This window comes from Dermacentor andersoni, chromosome 7, assembly GCF_023375885.2.
Source record: "Dermacentor andersoni chromosome 7, qqDerAnde1_hic_scaffold, whole genome shotgun sequence".
Lineage (NCBI taxonomy): Eukaryota > Metazoa > Arthropoda > Arachnida > Ixodida > Ixodidae > Dermacentor > Dermacentor andersoni.
In genome coordinates, this window is record NC_092820.1 from 12,489,346 (window position 1) to 12,511,068 (window position 21,723).

Consider the following 21,723-nt stretch of genomic DNA (forward strand, 5'->3'; position numbering starts at 1 on the left):
GCGTCACGCGATGAAATCAGATAACACAAGGTTCGGCGACAACAGACAGCCCGTATAGAAGCATCGATAACTTTACACAAACTTCGGATACATGTGGGCTCGTCCCGCGCTGTGCGATATTTGTTAGGCGACGAAACGTGGTCGCTCGATAAAGATAAGTACACGTGTCAATACCCCCCCTCTTAAAAAGCATCGACCCGATGCTGCAAACAAACGAAAGTAATAATAAAAAAAGCACTCGTAAGAAAGAAAACAACAAAATAAGGAAGTTCGTCAGCGTCCATAAAAGGGTTTAAGGCGCACCACGTGGACCACTTCAGATCGTGCGCGGCGCCGCTGTGAATGCGAAATGCCCTCTGGCACGACCTCATAGTCCAGTGCGCCAATACGTCGGATAACCTTGTAGGGTCCGAAATAGCGTCGCAGTAGTTTCTCACTGAGTCCTCGTCGGCGTATCGGGGTCCATACCCAAACACGGTCGCCGGGCTGGTACTCGACGAAGCGTCGACGGAGGTTGTAGTGTCGGCTGTCGGTCCCCTGCTGGTTCTTGATCCGCAGGCGGGCGAGCTGTCGGGCTTCTTCAGCGCGCTGGAGATAGGTAGCGACGTCAAGATTTTCCTCATCAGTGACGTGCGGCAGCATGGCGTCGAGCGTCGTCGTCGGGTTCCTGCCGTAAACCAGCTTAAATGGCGTGAGCTGTGTTGTTTCTTGCACCGGCGTGTTATAAGCGAATGTTACGTACGGCAGGACCACATCCTACGTCGTGTGCTCGACGTCGACGTACATTGCTAGCATGTCGGCGAGGGTCTTGCTCAGGCGCTCCGTGAGGCCATTCGTCTGCGGATGGTAGGCAGTTGTCCCCCTGTGACTTCTCTGGCTGTATTGCAGAATGGCTTGCGTGAGCTCTGCTGTAAAAGCCGTTCCTCTGTCGGTGATGAGGACTTCTGGAACGCCATGTCGCAGCAGGATGTTCTCGACGAAAAAGTTCGCCATTTCGGCTGCACTGCCTTTCAGCAGAGCTTTAGTTTCAGCGAAGCGGGTGAGATAGTCCGTCACCACGGCGATCCACTTATTTCCGGAAGTTGATGTCGGAAACGGTCCCAACAAGTCCATCCCGATCTGCTGAAAAGGCCGGTAAGGAGGCTTGATCGGCTGTAGTAATCCCGCTGGCCTTGTCGCTGGTGTCTTGCGTCGCTGACAGTCTCGGCATGTCTTGACGTAACAGGCGACATTGGCGGTTATGTGCGGCCAGTAATACCTTTCTTGTATCCGATACCCTCTGGGAGAAACCGAGGTGCCCAGCGGTTGGATCGTCATGTAGGGTGTGCAGTACTTCTGGACGCAGCGCCGACGGAACAACAAGAAGGTAGTTGGCGCGGACTAGTGGGAAGTACTTCTTCACGAGTAGATTGTTTGCAAGCGTGAAGGAAGATAATCCGCGCTTAAGTGCCCTGGGGACAACGTCGGCGTGCCCTTCCAAATATTCGACGAGGCCTTTTAGCTCCGGGTCTGCCCGTTGCTGTTCAGCAAAGTCTTCCGCGCTTATCATTCCAAGGAAGGCGTCGTCACTCTCGTCATCTTGCGACGGCGGTTAAATGGGGGCGCGTGATAGGCAATCGGCATCGGAGTGTTTTCATCCGGACTTGTACGTTACAGTTATGTCGTATTCTTGTAGTCTGAGCCTCCACCGCGCCAGTCGTCCTGAAGGATCCATTATATACGCTAGCCAACACAACGCGTGATGGTCACTGACGACTTTGAATGGCCTGCCATAAAGGGCGAAATTTAGGTGTAGCCCAAACAATGGCGAGGCATTCCTTTTCGGTTGTAGAATAGTTGCCTTCCGCTTTTGACAGCGACCGGCTAGCGTAAGCTATCACCTGTTCCACTCCGTTTCTCCTCTGGACTAGAACGGCACCGAGGCCTAGGCTACTGGCGTCAGTATGGATTTCTGTATCGGCGTACTCGTCGATGTGTGCAAGTACCGGCGGCGACTGCATGCGTCATTTGAGTTCTTCAAATGCGTCCGCCTGCGGCGTTTCCCACTTGAACTCAACATCACATTTAGTTAGACGTGTCAACGGCTCAGCGATGCGTGAAAAGTCCTTGACGAAGCGCCTGTAGTAGGCACACATGCCAAGGAATCTACGCATTGCCTTCTTGTCGATGGGTTGCGGGAAGTGTGCGATGGCAGCTGTCTTTTGCGGGTCTGGACGGACACCAGATTTGTTCATTACGTGGCCTACGAACAGAAGCTCATCGTAAGCGAAGCGGCATTTTTCCGGCTTCAGAGTGAGCCCTGATGACTTGATGGCCTCTAGTACTGTCGCAAGCCGCGTGAGGTGATCGTCGAAATTTCCGGCGAAGACGACGACGTCATCCAAGTAAACGAGAGAGGTCTGCCACTTTAATCCTGCTAAAACCGTGTCCATCACGTGCTGGAACGTTGCAGGCACCGAGCACAGTCCGAATGGCACAACCTTGAACTCGTAGAGGCCGTCTGAGCTGATGAAGGCCGTCTTTTCGCGATCTCTTTCGTCGAGTTCTATTTGCCAATAGCCAGACTTGAGGTCCATCGACGAGAAGTATTTAGCGTTGCACAGCCGATCCAATGCGTCGTCTATTCGTGGGAGGGGGTACACGTCCTTCTTCGTGATCTTGTTCAGACGACGATAATCGACGCAGAAACGTAGGGTTCCGTCGTTTTTCTTCACCAAGACTGCGGGAGATGCCGACGGGCTTTTGGACGGCTGGATGATGTCGTCGCGCAGCATATCGTCGACTTGGTGCCTTATAGCCTCACGTTCTCGCGTAGAAACTCGATAAGGGCTCTGGCGGAGTGGTCGAGCACACCCTTCGGTTATTATGCGATGCTTTGCGACTGGCGTTTGTCGAATCCGTGATGACGTCGAAAAGCACTCTTTGTACCGTCGAAGTAAGCTTCTCAGCTGTTGCTTAATCATGGGGAGACTTGGATTTATGTCAAAGTCTGGTTCGGGAACTACGGTCGTCGGGGTACATGCGGCAGAATCCGCGAGGAGAAACGCATTGCTGGTTTTCAGAATTTCCTCGATGTATGCGATCGTCGTGCCCTTGTTGATGTGCTTGGACTCCTGGCTGAAGTTTGTCAGCGACACTTGCGTGTTTCCTCCGTGTAGTCGAGTGATTCCTCTAGCGACGCAAATTTCACGGTCAAGCAGTAGACGTTGGTCGCCTTCGATGACGCCTTCTATGTCAGAGGGTGTTTCGGTGCCGACCGAAATAACAATGCTCTAGCGAGGCGGAATGCTTACTTCATCTTTGAGCACACTCAAGGCGTGGTGATTACGAGAGCTCTCCGGCGGTATCGCTTGATCTTCCGACAGCGTTATCGATTTTGACTTCAGGTCTATGATTGCGCCGTGTTGGTTCAGGAAGTCCATGCCGAGAATGACGTCTCGTGAACACTGTTGGAGGATAAGGAAGGTGGCAGGGTAAGTCCGGCCAGGAACGGTTATTCTTGTCGCGCAGATTCCAGTCGGCCTAATGAGGTCTCCTCCAGCTGTTCGAATTTGAGGGCCTTCCCATGCAGTTTTAACGTTCTTCAACGGGGTGGCGATGTGCCCACTCATTACGGAGTAATCGGCCCCTGTGTCCACTAAGGCGGTAACTGCGTGGCCGTCGAGAAGCACGTTGAGGTCGGTGGTTCTTTGTCTGGCGTTGCAGTTAGGTCTTGGCGTCGGATCACGGCTGCGTCGTGTTGAACTGAAGCTGGAACTTCGCGTCGCCAGGTCGTCTTTCGTCATCGTATTCTTTGCTTCCAGACTTCGTCGGGACGGCGGCGTGTCTTTATGTCGTGGAGGTAGTTTCTTCGGCATCTTCGGCGGCAGCGGAGAATCTTCGTCAGTTCGACGAACAGCAACCACACCTCCATCGGTTGCTGCTTTTAGTTTTCTGGATATGGGCTCGCTGACCGGCCCCGGGCTTGGCCATTGTATGGTCGGCGCTGCGGCGACAGGCAGCGGCCTGGTGATGGCGAACGCGACGGTCGTCGAGAGCTCCACTGAGTAGCGGCGAGGTAGTCGGTGATATCGCGAGGGCGTTCGCCTTGCTGCGGGCGCGGAGCGTTGACGGCGAAACCTCGCAGTCCCATCTCCCGGTATGAGCATCGTCGGTAGACGTGACCCGCTTCTCCGCAGTGGTAGCAGAGCGGGCGGTGGTCAGAAGCGCGCCAAACGTCTGTCTTCCTCGGGTAGCTGCGCTGGACGACGGGTGGTCGTGCTGGCGGCGGCGGTGGTGGTCGACGGAATTGTGCGTTACGGGGCCCTGGCGCGTTCGTGGAGGGGGACCTTGACGGCGGGCGATGGCGGCGTAGGTCATCGTTTGAGGCTGAGGCTGCGGCGATTCAGGGGCTACTCCGAGTTGTTGTTGGAGTTGCTCACGTAAGGCTTCGGCTATCTTAGCCACTTGATGCTGTGATGATGGGAACAGCTTCTGCAGCTCTTGCCGCACGACCGCTCGGATAGTCTCGCGTAGGTCGTCGGTGGCCAGTGATTGAACTCCAGCGTAGTTTGTCGAGTACGTGCGGCGGTCGAATTGCCGGTTTCGCATCTCGAGTGTCTTCTCGATGCTGGTGGCCTCGCGAAAAAACTCGTCGACGGTCTTCGGTGGGCTTCGTACCATTCCGGCAAAAAGTTCCTCCTTCACACCACGCATGAGTAGGCGGACTTTCCTCTCCTCGGGCATTTCAAGGTCAGCGTGGCGAAAGAGACGGCTCATTTCCTCCGTGAAGATCGCGGTTGTCTCATTAAGTAGCTGCACCCGAGTTTCTAATAGCGCTTGGGCTCGTTCTCGGCGTACGACGCTTGCGAATGACTGCAGGAAGCCGCTTCGGAACAGCTCCCAGGTCATTAAGGTGGCTTCTCGGTTCTCGAACCACGTCCTGGCCACGTCTTTCAATGCGAAGAAGACATGTTGCAGTTTGTCGTCGCTGTTCTAGTTGTTAAATGTAGCGACTCTCTCATACGCCTCAAACCAGCTTTCCCGGTCCTCGAACGTTAAACCGCGGAACGTCGGAGACTCCCTGGGCTGCTGCAGCACGACGGGGCCGCTCGGGCTGCCATTGGGGTGGACTTGGTGGTGATCTTCCTGGTCGTCTCAGGCAAAAGTCCGTGCTCCGGGGGCAGTCCTTGCAGCCTGCTGCTACCTCGCTGGTTCTTGGCGACGTTGGTGTTGTCTTCCGCGTGCGGGCTTGGGTCACGGCTTTGTGGGGGCGTCTGGTACATGAACGCAAAGAACCTCCACCATATGTCACGTGGTCGTGACGTCAAAGAACACAGTAGCAATACTGTGAAAGGCAAAACTAGATTTTCATTGGCCGAACCTGTGCCCACAAAACAGGCTACACTTATAGCACAACGAGAGCGGCGAACACAGTCGGCGATCGTCGAAAATTTGATCAACGGGTCAAGCGCGTCGGCTTTTATACATCAATCGTCGAATGTTCCAGACTAATCGCTGGGACCCGCGTGTCTTCCACAAAGTTCTACACCATTCGCGTCACGCGATGAAATCAGATAACACAAGGTTCGGCGATAACAGAAAGCGGATAGAAGCATCGATAACTTTCCAGAAACTTCGGATACATGCAGGCTCGTCCCTCGCTGTGCGATAACATTTGTTAGGCGGCGAAACGTGGTCGCCCGATAAAGATAAATCACGATAAATCACAGAGGTGCTGTCGATTCACGTCATCCACAGACACCGCTATTGGGACGCCACGCTGGCCTACGTGACGTTCGGGTACAACTCGTCCCGACCTGACACCGAAAGATATTCACCCTCTAATCTCCCAGATCGCCGTTTGACACCATCCTCCCTTCTGTGCCAGCGTTGCAACTGAGTACGCTCGTGAAGTCATCGATCGCGCTCACATGCACGTCAAGTTGCCCGATCTCGTTTATTAGCTGCGCAGCGTACACTAAAAGAGCGTTATGACCGGTGCCATCGCGAAGTCAAGTTCACGCCTGGTGCTTAGGTGCTCCTTTGGTCACCACATAGTCGGGTCGCCCTCTCCCAGAAGCTTCTCTCTCGCTACACAGGGCCTTATGAAGTCCTACGTCAAGTTAACGACGTAAATTACTAGATTTGGGCGCTACAGTTTGATGCGTCCTCAAGTACGACGCCTCTTGACATCGTGCACGTTTCGCGGCTGAAGCCATACTTCGCTCGCAATTCTTCGCCTACCATGCGCCGAGACGGCGCTTCAGCACCTGGGGGTCCAATTACAGAAGCATAAAAGAAGGAAAAGGAAGATGAGGAGATGCTGGCTGCTGCGTGGTGTTACTTGTTGCAATCTTAACTCCATTAATTCTGTTTGTATTTAAACTGTAATTATAGTCTTATGCTGCCAACATCCCCGTAACAATATCCTCATCATCATTGTGTCAGCGGCTCTTATGCGCTGCAGTTGCATCCGTCACTTTTGCTTCGTGAAAATCGTTTCATTCAAGTGTACGGCATTCATCCATATTGTGCGCTGTAATTTGAGCCCGTGTGAGTGAAGTTCCAGCGGCTAATGATGCCTCATGGAACGGAGAAGACATGTTGCGTACCGCAGTGTCGGCGCGGCTACCCATCGAACCCAGACAGGGTATCTATGCTCGGCGCACCGCCGGGGGCACTGCACGGCTTGCAGAATGAGAGCGGCTAATCAAAAGAGGGTACCGCAGGGTGACTCCAATATGTGTTTTCTGCGACAAGCACTCCGAAGAGATTTACATCCAGAGAATTTTCAAAGTAATGTCAGACCGCGTCGCCAACGAGCTCGCCCGAGAAAGACTGCGCCGATTTTGTGTGGTGTTCTATGCCTTTTAATTTTTATTTATTAGCCATGTGGCGGAATAGTCGTCCCTCTAACGGCCATCCTAAAATATGTGTTTGTCACTAAATAAAAGAACTCGTTCAGCATCTTGTTTACTTTGTTGATAACAGTTAGCAGGAATTTGAAAACATTATGCTTCTGGGTTATTCTATTTTTTACTGTCGTTCTGCTTTATTGTGGAATTTCTAGATGAAAATTTTCTGTTCCTGCTTGCTTTTTTTCTGACAAAACGAAATGAAATGTTACAGTCCCCGCATTAGAACTACCTATGTAAAGCGAGTTGTGCCTTCTAAACTGAATGCACGTATATTGAGTCTGCTGACTGCTTGTGTTGATTACCACATACGATCATCGGAGACAGTGACAAGTTTGGAAAACGCAAAAGTGTTCCTGCTTTCCTTTTGCGGATAGGCGACGCTCCTTAGCATCCACTGACTGACATTGAGATCCCTTGTTTAAGAAGAAAGCGAACAAAATGCGAGCTGGTGTAACCTATGTCACTTGCGCAATGGCTACTGCGACAGACCCACCATGGAAGAAGAATGAGAAAATAAACTCTAATAAAAAGAATGGACCGGCGCTTTTGGTTGTTGTCGTCTCAGGTGGCGGCTCGAAGTCCTTGGACTCGAGCGGCTTCTTGCCGGACGGCCCAGAGCTGGTCTTCCAACTCCGAACTTTTGAGAGCCGCCTCCCAGCGGCGGCACCCGCAGCTGGGGAGGCGTCGAGAAAGAGCGAGGTTCCTGTACGCTAACAACGGCCTTGGTTATGTCGGGAACGGCGGCGGTTTCAGTACCGTAGGCACATTCCCAGAGAATGTGTCGCAGCGTTGCTCTCTGTCCGCACGCTTTACACGAAGCAGTCGTGTATAACCTGGGTAACAGTGGCCTAAGACGGTAGGGTAGGTGCGTGTTTGCAGTAAGCGTAAGGTTAAGGCCTCCTTCCTGTTTAAGTTATCTTGCAGTGGCGGGAATGTGCGTCTTTCGAGTATTTAGTGTTGCGTGAAGTCTGAACTTGGTCAGACGATCGCCCCACGCCCATTGTGATTCCTGTTGCATTTATGTCGTAGCGTCTCAGTCCGGCCGACCCGATGCCACGCTCTGAGGGGCTGAAGCCGCGGCCACCTAATCTGTGGTGGCTCGACGTGTGAGACCTAGACCCATGGCATGGGCCGCCTTGTTGCCCGCGAGCGGGACATCGGTGTGTGCAGCGGTGCAGAAGACGAAGGCCGTAGAAGTTAGGGGTTGCGAGGGCGATGTTGAGTCGCCATGGTCACAAATTTGGAGTATGCGGGCCGCTTCCCTCGTAAAGCGGCAATTTTTTTTTTTACTGGCCATTGAGAGTGGTCGCAGGATACAGTTGATTCAGTTCACTCAGCAGGACTGTACGTGCTATGCTTGCGATTGACTGGATCGCGATATAAATTGCCGTGAAGCAAATTCATCCAGAATGACATTGTGATCAACGAGTAAACAAACCTTCAGTTATTGTTTCAAGGGGCGTTTTTCGCTGGATGCTCCAAATTTAATCTCATTTAACGAAGAACAAAATTATAGATATCAGCCGGTTATCGCGGTGGAAGTAGGCGTTCAACGTTTCGTCGGCCTCGTCGCTATATTGGGTTGAGGATTTTCTTTTGATAGGGCCAGGCCGGTATGTCTCCCGCAAGTAAATATTTTAGACAAGGCAAGGAGAAACACAGGTTTCGCTGCTAAAAGCGCAGTGCATCTGTACTATACCAACCTCGGTCTATGCCGCGAACGTGCGCGGTTGCGCGATGATGATGATGACGATGATTTATTGGAGTCCCCTTGGATTGGCTATTGGTATTGATTGGATTTGATATTGGCTAGGCGACCAATAGTCAGCTAGCTTCCTTGGTTAGAGATTAGCACCTAGCACGATGTGCAACGGCCAACCAAGATAGCAACACTGTGCAAACGAAGAGAGCAGCGCAGGTATAAATACGTTCCCTTCTTATCAATAAAGCATTCTTCTTGTAGCCACGACCGTGTACATTACGCTCGATGCATGGTGTCAGAAGTGGGGTCGCTCACGGGACCATGACCGACCTGCGCCCGCCTGAGCCACTGCAGGTGGGCGACAACGCAGCGGCGTCCTGGCAGACATTCAAGCAACGCATCGAGCTGTACCTGATAGCAACTGAGCCCACGAAGCCACGCAGTAAAGACCAGAAAGCTGAAATTTTTTTGCATGTTGCGGGTAAAGAAGCAATTGAGGTGTTTAATACTCTGAACCTATCACCGGAGGAAGCTCAAGACTACGACGTTTTCCTTAAAGCATTTGAAAACTACTGCTTGCCTAAGTGTAATGAAACTTACGAGCGATATGTGTTTCGCTCGCGTCGTCAGGCACACGGTGAGCCATTCGAACAGTTCCTTCGGGATCTGCAACTAAAAGCAAGAACGTGCAAATTCGGGGATTTACGAAATTCCATGCTGCGGGATCAAATTGTCTATGGCATTTGCAGCTCTTCCCTGCGAGAAAAACTTCTTCGAAAGAAAGGCCTGACCCTAGCCACAGCTGTGGAATGCTGCAAAGCTGAGGAACTTGCCGAATCGCAAAATAGGGCATGGACGGAGGAAAACAAGATTGACCCTGTTTTACGAACGCAAGCTAAACACGGACGCCAAAAATGCCGGCATTGCAACTTCTCGCATGCGCCAAGGAAGAGTCTGGCGCACGGCAAAACATGCAACAAGTGCACGAAGCCTAATCACTTTGCCGCCTGCTGTACGAGCAAGCGAGCAGCCGTTGATGACGTGGTCCAAGGAGCGGAGAGGGACAATGACTTCGACGTTCTGGAGATCAGGACGACGGAAAGTAAGCGTGGCCCCGAAAGTCGCGACTGGATTGTAACAACGAGCATTGAGGGAACTGATGTGCAGCTGAAGGTCGACACGGGAGCACAGGCTAACTTGTTGCCGCGTTCGCTGTTCAAAAGGCTCGGAACTAGACAGCAGCCGTACCCACGAGGAGCATCCTGCGGCATTACGGGGGCGGCGAAATACAGCACAGTGGGAAAGTTCGCCTCACCGTGCAGTTAGACAAACGGCGCGTACTGCTTGACTTCTGCATAGTAAAGAAGAAGCAAGCCATTCTGGGCCTCGGGGCAAGTGAGCAACTTGGTCTGGTCAACAGAGTGAACTCGGTGGACAGTAGCGAGACATACGGAAGCTTAAAGCAGGTATTCCCAAGGCTATTCACCGGCATTGGCAGGACGCGGCGCGAGTAGAAAATGGTGCTCCGGAAGAACGCTGTGCCTATGGTTCAGCCGACCCCGCGTGTGCCTTACGCCCTCAAGAAGCCGCTTAAGAAACAACTTGACCGGATGAATGCTGCAAACATCATCGAGAAGGTGGAAGAACCGTCAGACTGGGTAAGTCCCTTGGTTATCATGAGGAAGAAAAATGGAGACTTAAGAGTATGCATGGACCCGCGGGCAATTGATAGGGCGGTGAAGAGAGAACGCTTTCAGTTGCCATGCCGGGAAGAAATCGAAGGTGATCTAGCGCATGCAAAGTATTTCAGCAGACTCGATGCAAAGAGTGGGTTCCATCAAATTCCCGTCGACAAAAAAACATCAGAAATCTGCACATTCAGTTCGCCGTTTGGTCGGTATCGGTATCTCAGACTGCCATTCGGTATTAGATCTGCACCCGAAGTTTTCCAGCGTACAATGAGCCAGATATTCGACAACCTCCCGGGAACACGTCTGTACATTGACGATGTGCTAGTGTGGGGTTCTACGCGAAAGGAGCACGATGAACGCCTGTACAAAGCGCTGGAAAGGGCACAGGCAGAGGGCCTAACTTTGAATGCAGAGAAGTGCATTTTTGGGCGTACTGAAATCAGCTTCTTGGGTGATAAGATTAGTTCCAAAGGTATTGAGCCAAATCCCGACCTGATAAAGTGCCTTTTAAACCACCCTCCGCCAACGACCAAGAAAGACGTTCAACGCTTGCCTGGCACCGTGAACTATTCGGGGAATAGTTGCCACTGTTGTCAGCCCGCACTGAGGCCCTGCGCAGCCTGATTAGAAACGACACACTTTTCGAGTGGACGCATGTTCACGAGCGTGAGTGGGTCCTGTTCAAAAAGATGCTGACGGAAGCACCCGTCCTGGCTATTTTTAATCCCGAGTTTTCCACGAAACTGTCGACGAATGCGTCAGCATTTGCACTCGGAGAAGTGCTTTTCCAACAACATGGAAAAGACTTGGGCCCGGTAGGCTACGCATCGCGAGCACTCACAGAAACTGAGCGAAGGTACGACCAAATAGAAAAAGAGGCCCTGGGCATAACATTCGGCTGTCATCAGTTTACTGATTACGTTATTGGAAGACATGTCGTTATGGAAACGGACCACAACACATTATTGGCTATTTCAAAGAAAGAAATAGGCGACATGCCACCCCGTCTGGAACGACTATTTCTTCGACTGCTGAAGTACGAGCTTGAGTTGCAGTATGTTCCAGGCAGCAAATTGGTTGTTGCCGACACCCTGTCACGAATCCCATCACAGAAACAACCAGAAAAAGGCTCAAAGAACGTTTAAGTTCATGCCGTGGGCGTCCTGACTGCCGTTGTTGGACCAGCCACCTTATCTCGTCTGCAGGCAGCAACAGCCAGTGATGCAACGGCGCAAGACGTCATCTCCAGCCTGCAGTCGTCAATACCTGTAGAAGGTAAGCTAAAGTCCTTCGCACAAGAACTTTCTGTAATCAACGGAGTACTCCTCAAGGTAACTAAAGTAGTCGTACCTGCAAGCATGCGAACAGAGATGCTGCGACGAGTGCACCAAGGGCATCTCGGCTTAGGAAAATGCAAATCGAGAGCTCGCAAGTTGATGTATTGGCCAGGCATGTCAACAGATATTGCCCATTTCATTGACAGGTGTGACGTTTGCAAGAAGTTTGCTTATCGACAGCCTGACGAGCCCCTGTGCCAACGCACCGTCCCAGACATGCCATGGGTGAGGGTTGGTACAGATCTTTTTCAACACGCCGGAAAGCATTTTTAGTTGTCTATGACACCTACTCTAATTTTCCAGAAGTCGAGCATCTCAAAGATACCTCTGCAACGACTGTCATCCATAAACTACGTCAGATCTTTGCAAGGCTTGGATTACCACTAGAAGTTTGCAGCGATGGCGGCCCACAGTTCACGTCAAAAGAGTTTAAAAATTGTGCGGCTCGTTATGACTTTGTGCATACGATTTCCAGTCCTCGTTTTCCCAGGTCCAATGGACTCGCCGAGAAGCGCGTACAAGTGGTCAAGCGGCTTCTTGGTAAGACTGAGAGCAAGAAAGAAGACTTCTATTTGGGCCTTCTCAATTAAAGGGTGTGTCCTCTCGAGGATGGCCGATCACCATCGGAACTTCTAATGGGACGAAGTCTCAGAATGCTACTTCCAGATTTTCAGCGTCATCATCAGGTCCCGTCCAAAAACATGCTCAAGCAACGACCACAGGAAGGCCACTAACTCCACTACAGAAGGGAGACGTCGTCCGCATCCTCGGAAATGGTAGAGGGGAAATCAAGGCGCAATTCCAAGATCTCGTGGCCCCAAGGTCGTACACCGCTCTGACAGAGGATGGCCGGGTCTTCCGTCGAAATAGACAGCACCTTCGCAAAACACCAGAAGCGTTCCATCGAGCCATCCATTACCAGGCGGACGACTGCGACGACACCCCCGATTCATCTTCGAGCGCAGCCTCGCAGCAGCCGCCCGAACCCCCGCAGGCCGCACCGGATCGGCCACTAGCAGGCACATCCGGCCCACCCAACCTCCCAGATTCACTAAGGCGATCTACCAGACCGCGAAGACCGTCAGATCGCCTGGCCTACACTCACGGATTCCGGCAGACTGAAACAACCTAGGAGTGTTGACTGCTACTCTTCGATGTTGAGTGCTTTCCGTGTTTTCAGTGTTTCCATTCTTCAAAGAAAGGAGGATGCAACGGCCAACCAAGATAGCGACACTGTGCAAACGAAGAGAGGAGCGCAGCTATAAATACGTTCCCTTCTTATCAATAAAGCATTCTTCTTGTACCCACGACCGTGTGCATTACGCTCGATACACGATGGATGAATGGATGGACGGTAGGAGCGTCCCCTTTGAAACGGGGTGATGGCAGTTGCCACCATACTCAGCATTTTATTTTTGTTTAACTGTGTTGTTATTAAAATTAGCCATTTTCTTTAAATACTTCTTCCTACACTTTTAACCTTATGTCATCTCTCTGCTTTTGAGCCACCAATCTTCCAATCGTTTTTGCTTATTTCCACCGCATATTTATTTACATGACTACTGTTATCTCTAAACCCTAGAACCTTAGGAAGCGTGACTGTGCCCGCATCGACATCGGGATGGATACCATCACATTTTAGTATGAGGTGTTCTATTGTGTCTACAGATTTACCACACACAGTACATGTGTCTTCTTCTTCGTTAAATTTCTTTTTATAGCTGCGCGTTCTAAGACATCCTGACCTAGCTTCAAAGAGTAGGGCACTGCCTGTTGAGTTATCATAAAACGTTTCCTTCCTGATCTGCTGTTTCCAGTATCAATATGCTATGCTTCTTTTCCATTGAATTTATCCAATTTTTACCTTCCGCGTTTTTAACCTGTCGTTTAATGCTGTCTTTCTCCGTCCTCGTGTCTGGCATACTTACTGGTTAGCTTCCTAGTTCTTTTCCTCCCTTGTGAGTCAGTGCTCTTTCTGCATTGGTATTTAAATACTTTAACTGCCCACCTGCTATCGTCCAATTTCCTCAGGCGTTTTTCGTATAGGATTTTACTATGAGCTTGCCGTGCTTCGAATGATGCCCAGCCCATATCCCCCTGTACTGCCTCATTTGTGGTTTTCCCCTGGGCACCTAGTTCTAATCTTCTAAGAGCTCTCTGATTTATTTCTAGTCTCGTCTGAAGTTCTACCCTTATGCACAGGACCACATTACCGAAAGTAAGCCCCGGTACCATTATTCTTTCCCAAATACCTATCCGTACTTCATACCTGTTTTACCCCCACAATGCCCTATGTTTCATTATCCCGGCATCTCTTCGCCCTTTTGCTATGAGAGACTGTTAGTGCTTTTCCGTGTACATCTGCCCTTTGCTTATCCGCACCCCGAGATATTTGTATTCGGCCACTCAGGTTATTTCGTGGCCTTGTAATGTAAGCTCCTGATCAATTATATCGTTGAAAAACATCCCACCGAACTTGGCTGCAGTAAAACTGTACCAACTGTAGTTGTGTGCAAAGATACCGAAGCGAATGAATTTCTTACCACTTGCCTAGACCACTCACTAACGCAAGTAATAGATCAACCTACGCGGCACTCGGCAACCTCCGCAAATATTCTCGACCTCATCCTTACAAACAATCCTAACCTTTGCTCTGATACCACCCACTTAGATGGCCTTTCTGACCACGCCATTATCACCGGCAACCTCACACGCCCGTTTAACACACGACAAGCCACCAACAAAAAAATCAGATGCTACAACAGAGCCAACTTTGCTAGTATGAATTCCGAATTATTGAGTTTTTCAGAGTACTTTATTGACAGGCACCTATCATTCACGGTAGCAGAAAATTGGCTTCTGTTTAAAAAATTCCTCAAACAACTAATAGAAAAATTTATACCTACCATTACAATAAAAAGCAACCGTACTGCTCCCTGGTTCACGCAGCAGCTTCGGCGTTCAAACAATAAAAAAAAGCAACTAGCTTTTTTTATTAAAACAGGCCGATAAAAACGTTACGTCGGTTTCTTGGCTGCGTTACAAAGCCTGTGATAAAAAATACCAAACATTACTTAAAACCACACGCCGTCATTTCTTTTGCCATAACCAAACTTCTATGCTTAAAAATAACCCTCGAAGATTCTGCCGCATCGTGAATCCCAAGCAACATCCTGGTATCACTCTTCATTATAGCAACAACATTTCACTTCCGGAATCACAATGCGCAGAACTTCTAAATGAGACATTCACGGCTGTTTTTACCTGCGAGGACATTACTACCGCACCTATGAAGGATTGTATATCTGACATCGACATGACAGAAATTGATGTAACCGAAGCGGGCATATTTTCCCTTTTAAGTAAATTGAAAATTTCTTCTACATGTGATCATAATGGTATCCATAACACTATACTGATAAATACACGCCATGGTATCTGTAGTATTCTGACGGCCCTTTTTTCACAATCTCTCGCGACAGGCACTATCCCCGATGATTGGCGAATAGCCAAGGTAGCACCGTTTTTCAAGTGAGGCGACCGTTCTTCACCATGCAACTACAGACCTATTTCGCTAACAAGTACCGTATGGAAGGTCATGGAACACGTCATTCACTCCAAAATTGCCAAATACTTAGAAAGCCACAACATAATATACCAGTATCAGCACGGTTTCCGCAAGGGCTACTCTTGTGAAACACAACTTGCAGGGTTTGTTCATGACTTACACTCATCCGTTGACGCTGGTTTGCAAGTAGATGCAGTTTTCCTTCATTTCTCCAAAGCTATTGATCGCGTTTAGCACCACAAATTACTTCTCAAACTTGCATGCCTAAACATTCACCCTAACGTCCTCGCATGGGTTAAACATTCTCTTTCCTCCAGGCTCCAGTTCACTTCCGCTAACAACTACAATTCTTCTTTTGCCCACGTTACTTCCGGTGTCCCCCAGGGCAGCGAGATAGGTCCTTTACTTTTCTTAATATATATTAACGATCTTCCTTCTTGCGTAACGTCCCGGGTTCGTCTCTTTGCCGATGATGTCGTAATTTACCGCACAATTTCCTCTGATATCGATCGCCAATGCTTGCAATCTGACCTTGATGCAATTGCCTTATGGTGCTCCAAATGGCTAATGTCGCTTAATATCTCTAAAACCAAGTTAATGGCATTTAACGGCCGAAAGTCTCGAATTGAAAACACTTACTTCATTAATAACAGCACGATTGAGTCTTCCACTTCCTACAAATATCTCGGCCTTCATTTCCAGTTTGACCTAACGTGGGTGCATCACCATATAAATTTAACCCTGGCAGCTGCTAACCGTACTCTTGGAATACTGAAACGAACCCTCAAGCAAGCGCCACCACTCGTACGAAAACAGGCATATATCACAATCATTCGCCCGAAAATTGAATATGCTGCGGCAATTTGGGATCCCCATCAGGTATATCTAGCCTCTAACCTTGAAGCCCTGCATTATTCAAGATTCATCAGCGTTGCATCTTTAAAAAATCGTGCCGGTTTGCAATCCTTGAGCCTTCGTCGAAAACATTCTCGCTTATCACTATTTCATAAAATTTTACACCATTCCTCACTTCGTGATGATTTTTTTCAGTCACCGCCGATTACCTTTCCTCGCCGCGATCACCCTAACAAAGTGAAACGCATTTGTGTCGGTCATCAACTTTCGCTCAATCCTTGGTACCACGCTCTATCATCGATTGGAACGATTTACCCTCATACATGGCCATGGAAACTGACATAACCAAATTTAAGGAAACAATTTGCACTACTGTGACGAGCTGTTCAAATGTTGTTTCCTTATTAAGTATTTCCCTGATAATTTTTTGCTTTGTGATTGTTGCTTGCTCCTGATGTTTTTATGTACGTTGCTTTTTCTTTTTCTTCTTTTTTGGTTTCTTGGTTCATTATGATGACTACACTGCCTTGTTGAACGAAAAAAAATGTCTTGTAAGTGCTTTTATTTTTATGTATGCTGTACCTGAATGTACACTTGCTTTTCTTGTAACCCCCCCCCCCCCCTATGTAATACCCTCCTTCGAGGGCCTTTAGGGGTATTGTAAATAAATAAATAAATAAATAAATAAATAAATAAATAAATAAATAAATAAATAAAGCGTCTCCTTCGTCTCCCCAATAATTAATCAGAGTTCGCAAGTCTTCCTGGTTATCTGCCAACAGTACAATATCGTGCGCATACAGTAAACCCGGTAGTCGTTGCTCAACAAGCTTTCCACCTAATGTGCACGACAGATGATACCCTAGATTGCTTGCTTGTAGCCTTCTTTCCATGCTTATCATACAAAGCATGAACAGCAGCGGTGATAGAGGACAACCTTACCTTAATCCTTTGTGTACCTCGACAGTTGCCGTACTCTTAATTTCTTCCCATGTTATTTCTACATTATTTTCTCGATATATTTCCTGTCGGAAATCAATTACCTAATGACCGATTCTTTCATCTTCTAAGTGTTTTTTTTTCACTACTTGTTTAAGCAATATATCGTTACCTCCATATTGCTATTTGAATATGTGACTTTCGATGAGCATTTGTGAAAGAATTATGTTTGATTTATCCATGAATGAGTGCGTTATCTTGTGCGTTGTCATATGGTCACGCTGGGCCTTTAGGATACCTAACGTTCTACTTTTTTTTAAACTGCATTTTCATCTCTTGCACGGCTGCTGGCGCGTTCCCGCAGTGGTTAATTGTTATTTTATTGTGTTAATACGTAGATGTTGGAAGAAATAGCGAAGATACTCGAAGAGGGAGATGACCACGTGTCAGTTGATTTATATCGAGCCGCCAGAGGCTAGCACCTCTTCGGATGAAGACTCGGCCGATGAAGGCTCAGACGGGCTCATTGACAATCTAAGCGGGCGGCAGTTATGAGCCGGCGGGTGGATGCGATTGGTGGATGCGAGTGGGACCACAACAACCCCGGTGGGCAAAGTGACGGAATATCAGAGGTTTCTTCTGCTGTAGTTGATGCAGCCCTTCCTGCGAAATTATTCACTGCTTCTAAGTGGACGAGGGGTGATCTCCAGAAAAGCATTGACATATTTCCCGACCCAAATTTTGCTGCTTACAGGGACTTTTCACCTGTTGAGTTGTTAGAATTCTTTTTTGACGAAGCCGTCGTGGAGCTCCTAGTCGAACAAAGAAGAAAGTATGCGTTATTTTGAATATGCCTGATCCGGAGGTTACCAAAGAAGAATTAAGATAAGTTTTCTTGGAGTACTTGTTTTGTCCGGCTGTAACCGCTTGTCAGATAAAAAGTGCTATTGGGACAGCGGCACGGATATGTGGAACACGATGGCCTACAATGCTATGCGAAAAAAACGCTTCGCACAGATAATGCGATTCCTGCACTGAGCGAAATGCAAGCCTAACGCTTAGTGACAAGTTGGCAAAGTTGCGTCCACTGATGGCACTATTGAAAGCAAGGTTTCTGGAGCACTTTCAACCTGTACGTGACACCTGAACTATGACGAAAGGATGATTGAGTATTATGGTCGTCACGGATGTAAACAGTTCATACGCGGAAAGCCTATCCGCTTCGGGCATAAAGTATGGTGCCTAAATGCCAAGAACGGATACCTTGTAAACTTCAAAGTGTATCAAGGCAAGCATGGGATCCTGGAACATCTGTAAAATATGAAAATGACTTCGGAAAAGCAGCGGCTCCACTTCTTGAAATGGTGGATGAACTCGCAGCAGAGACGCGCGACCTTCCTTTCTTTTTCTATTTTGATAATTTATTCACAAGCATGCAGCTACTCAGGCATCTCAAGGCACAGGGCTACGAAGGCACGGGCACAGTGAAGCAGAACCGTGTTCCCAAGAATGCCCTATCGTTCGACCAGAATTCGTCAAGCGCCAACCTCGCGGGCACGAGGAGCCCATGCTGAGCGACAATGGGATAATTGTTGTCCGCTGGATGGACAATTCTGTAATAACGATCGTAAGCACCACTCACGGCGTAGAGCGAATGTCCTCTGCAGACAGGTACTCTCGTGTTCAGAAGAAGCGAATCAAGGTGGCCCGTCCAAACACTGTTGCTCAGTCAAAGATTTATGGGAGGTACGGACCAGATGGATGCAAATGTAGGCACCTACAGGATTGCAATCCGTGGCAAAATGTGGTGGTGGCCAATTTTCACTTGACTTTGTGATGTATCTATCAGCAACACTTAGACGCTAATTTGTAGCACAGGGTTCAACGTCACGCAGGTGGAATTCCGCAGGCAAATTGCACAAAGCTACCTGACGCGATGAGACAATAAGCCTAGAGGACCTGGTCAACGCAGAATCCCAAAGACTGGTGATGTCCTGACTGGTACACGGTATGACCAAGTGGCCCACTTTGTTGCACCAATACCTAATGGCAAGAGGTGGAGGTGTGCATGAGATAACTGCAACAACGCGGTGCACACAAAACGCACAAAGTATGACGTCGGCATGTGTTCTCCATGATTTATGCTGCTTTGCCCGTCTCCTGCAGGGCTATAGCTAGCGGTTTCTCATCTAATTGCGTCAAGTACTGTTGCACTAACGCTCGCTTGCGTTGGAAGCCGCGACAGTTCCACTGCCAGATTACAGACTCACTTTGCGCGCCTCTGGCCATGTTGGAGCTGGTCGAGTTGTTCCTCCGCTTTTAGTTGCCATTGTCCGATGGCTACTAATTCTGCCCTTTGCTTTTGTACTTCACCCGTAAGGGCTTGGATCTGGCTTAGAGTCTGCTGTATTGCTCCCATAATTTGGGCCATGAAAGAATCAAATTTAGCTTCGATTTTGGCTTCTAATCTTTTCTCTAGTGCCACCAACGGATCAACGTCTTCCCCTTTGCGTTTCATTGGGGGTGGTCTAGCCGATTCGATAATCATATTTTCCTCCTCCGGTGCCGCAGGCTGCATGGGAGTCGCAGCCATAGGGACCGGGCGGGTTGGTTTCGATACCAATTTTGGTTGCGCGTTGTGGGTGGAGGGGGACCCCGTGCACGCCTGTGATTTTGATCTATGCAACTCTTGAGTGAGCTTATTAATGACCTCTTTAAGCTCCCCAACCTCTTTCCGTAATTTATCGATCTCCTCATCTTTCTTATCTTTTGCCTGGGAAACCCCACTGCCAAAGCTTACATTGTTTCGGTCCCTGCTCTGCTTCCGCTTCTTAGTCCATGGGTTCGCCGGGTCCCTGAAGCTTGATCTCCCCCTTTGTCTGGATCCGGAGCGGCCCCTTGTGCGGGACCGCGAACGGCCACGCTGCTGGTGCCCTCCGGTGGTCTCCTCCAGCCTCGGAAAGGAGTCGGTTCTGACGCGAAAGTCCTCGTTTCCGCGCCTGACCTTGGAACAACCCCTGGGATTCACCTCGGCAGTCGCTCCGGCTTGCTGCTGCTGTAGCATGTTGGTCTTTCGTTCCCACTGCCTCGTCTTCACCTCGTAAGGAACACGGTAGAGTTCTCTGCATTTTCTGTCACCGAGTGGGTGTCCTTTCCCGCACAGTTGACACTTGGGTTCACATAAATGGTCTTGTGGTGGTTGTTCCATGCCACAGCCACGACACTTCACATTCGCGGGGTCCGGGCAGACGTCCTCGCGGTGTCCGAGCCGCCCGCAGGCGTTACAAACTTCGTACTTCTTGCGGTAGATTACGCAGCGTTGCGCCACGGGCGTAAGTCTCACCCACCGCGGCACCTCTTTGTCTTCGAACAGTATTAAAACTGTCCTGGACGTTCTTCCGAGTCGTCGTACTCCCAGGACAACTCTCGGGATACCAAGCTTTTTCAAGTGACAGGAGTGAGAAATCTCGCGTCACTACGTTCATTAAGAGGAATATTGCGGCAATCGTGCACGAAATCAACTCGAGAGACATTGAGGCAGTGCTTCTGGAAATTATTACGGGACGAAAAGAGGAACCGAGCGTGTTCCTATTAAACTTGTACAGCACTCCACAGCAGAGAAAGGTGCGATTCAGGGCCCTCTTTCGCAAAGCTGTTCAGGCAGCCGGGATTAATCCCTTGCTAATAGTAGGTGACTTTAATGCAGCGCATCCGGAATGGGGTTACGCTAAACAAGATCCAAAAGGTAGGCAGCTATGGGAGGACGCGCACGAGCTAGGACTCACCCTACACACGGACCCTAGCTGTCCGACCAGGGTGGGTAACAGCGTGTGCGCAGACACTTCCCCTGACCTGACCTTCTCAAAAAATATGACAGATCTGAATTGGAAAAACTCGGAGCTCAATTTCGGAAGTGATCATTTCGTTCTGGCCTCGATCCTTAAAAAAAGGGTGAAGACGCGTCGTGTGCGTCAACCGAGGATCACGGAATGGGGATTATTTAGGGAGAAGCAAGAGAAAGCTGCCATAGGGAAAATCACAAACATAGAGAAATGGACGGAGGTCATCGCGCGTCACGTTGAAGAGGCAACCAAGACGATTGAAGGGGACGATGCCCCGGAAATAATAGATAGCAAACTGCTTCACATGTGGGAGGCAAGACGTGGTATGGAGCGCAGACTAAAGAAGCAAAAATGGAACCGTAATCTTAGAAGGCGGATTGCTAGACATAACAAAGAAATTGAAAATTACGCGATCAAATTATGCGAACAGAATTGGTGCAGCAGATGCGACGAGATGGAGAGGGGCATGAGCCTTTCCAAAACGTGGGGTCTGCTGAGACACCTATTAGATCCGACTAATTCGAAAACCCTATCGGGAATTAGATTATCAAAAGCCAGGCACGCGTATGAGGGTACAGACGTGGAATTTATGGACAAACTGATCACCATGTACATTGGCGATACGCATAGCGCCCCCCTCCCGGAATACGACGGAGCTCCCAATGAGGAGCTCGACGCACCCATCACGGAGGCGGAGGTCAGGGCAGTAATATTGGGACTAAAAACCAAATCAGCCCCGGGCCCTGACGGGATAACAAACAAAATTCTAAGAAATCTGGACGATGCCTCCATCAGCGCTCTGACGGAGTACATGCAAGAAATTTGGACTAAAGGCCACCTGCCACGCCAGTGGAAGATGGCAAACGTGATCCTAATTCCAAAGCCGGGCA

At 49.4% G+C, this 21,723-nt stretch overlaps 1 protein-coding gene and 1 pseudogene across 3 annotated transcripts in view; one reads left to right on the forward strand and one right to left on the reverse strand.

Annotated features, from left to right (window-relative positions):
- The window catches only part of LOC126535560 (isoaspartyl peptidase/L-asparaginase), a 263,028-nt gene that overhangs the window by 14,334 nt on the left and 226,971 nt on the right, over positions 1 to 21,723 (reverse strand). The gene's annotated exons all lie outside the window — the stretch shown is intronic.
- LOC140219433 (uncharacterized) lies at positions 10,119 to 12,761 on the forward strand (annotated as a pseudogene).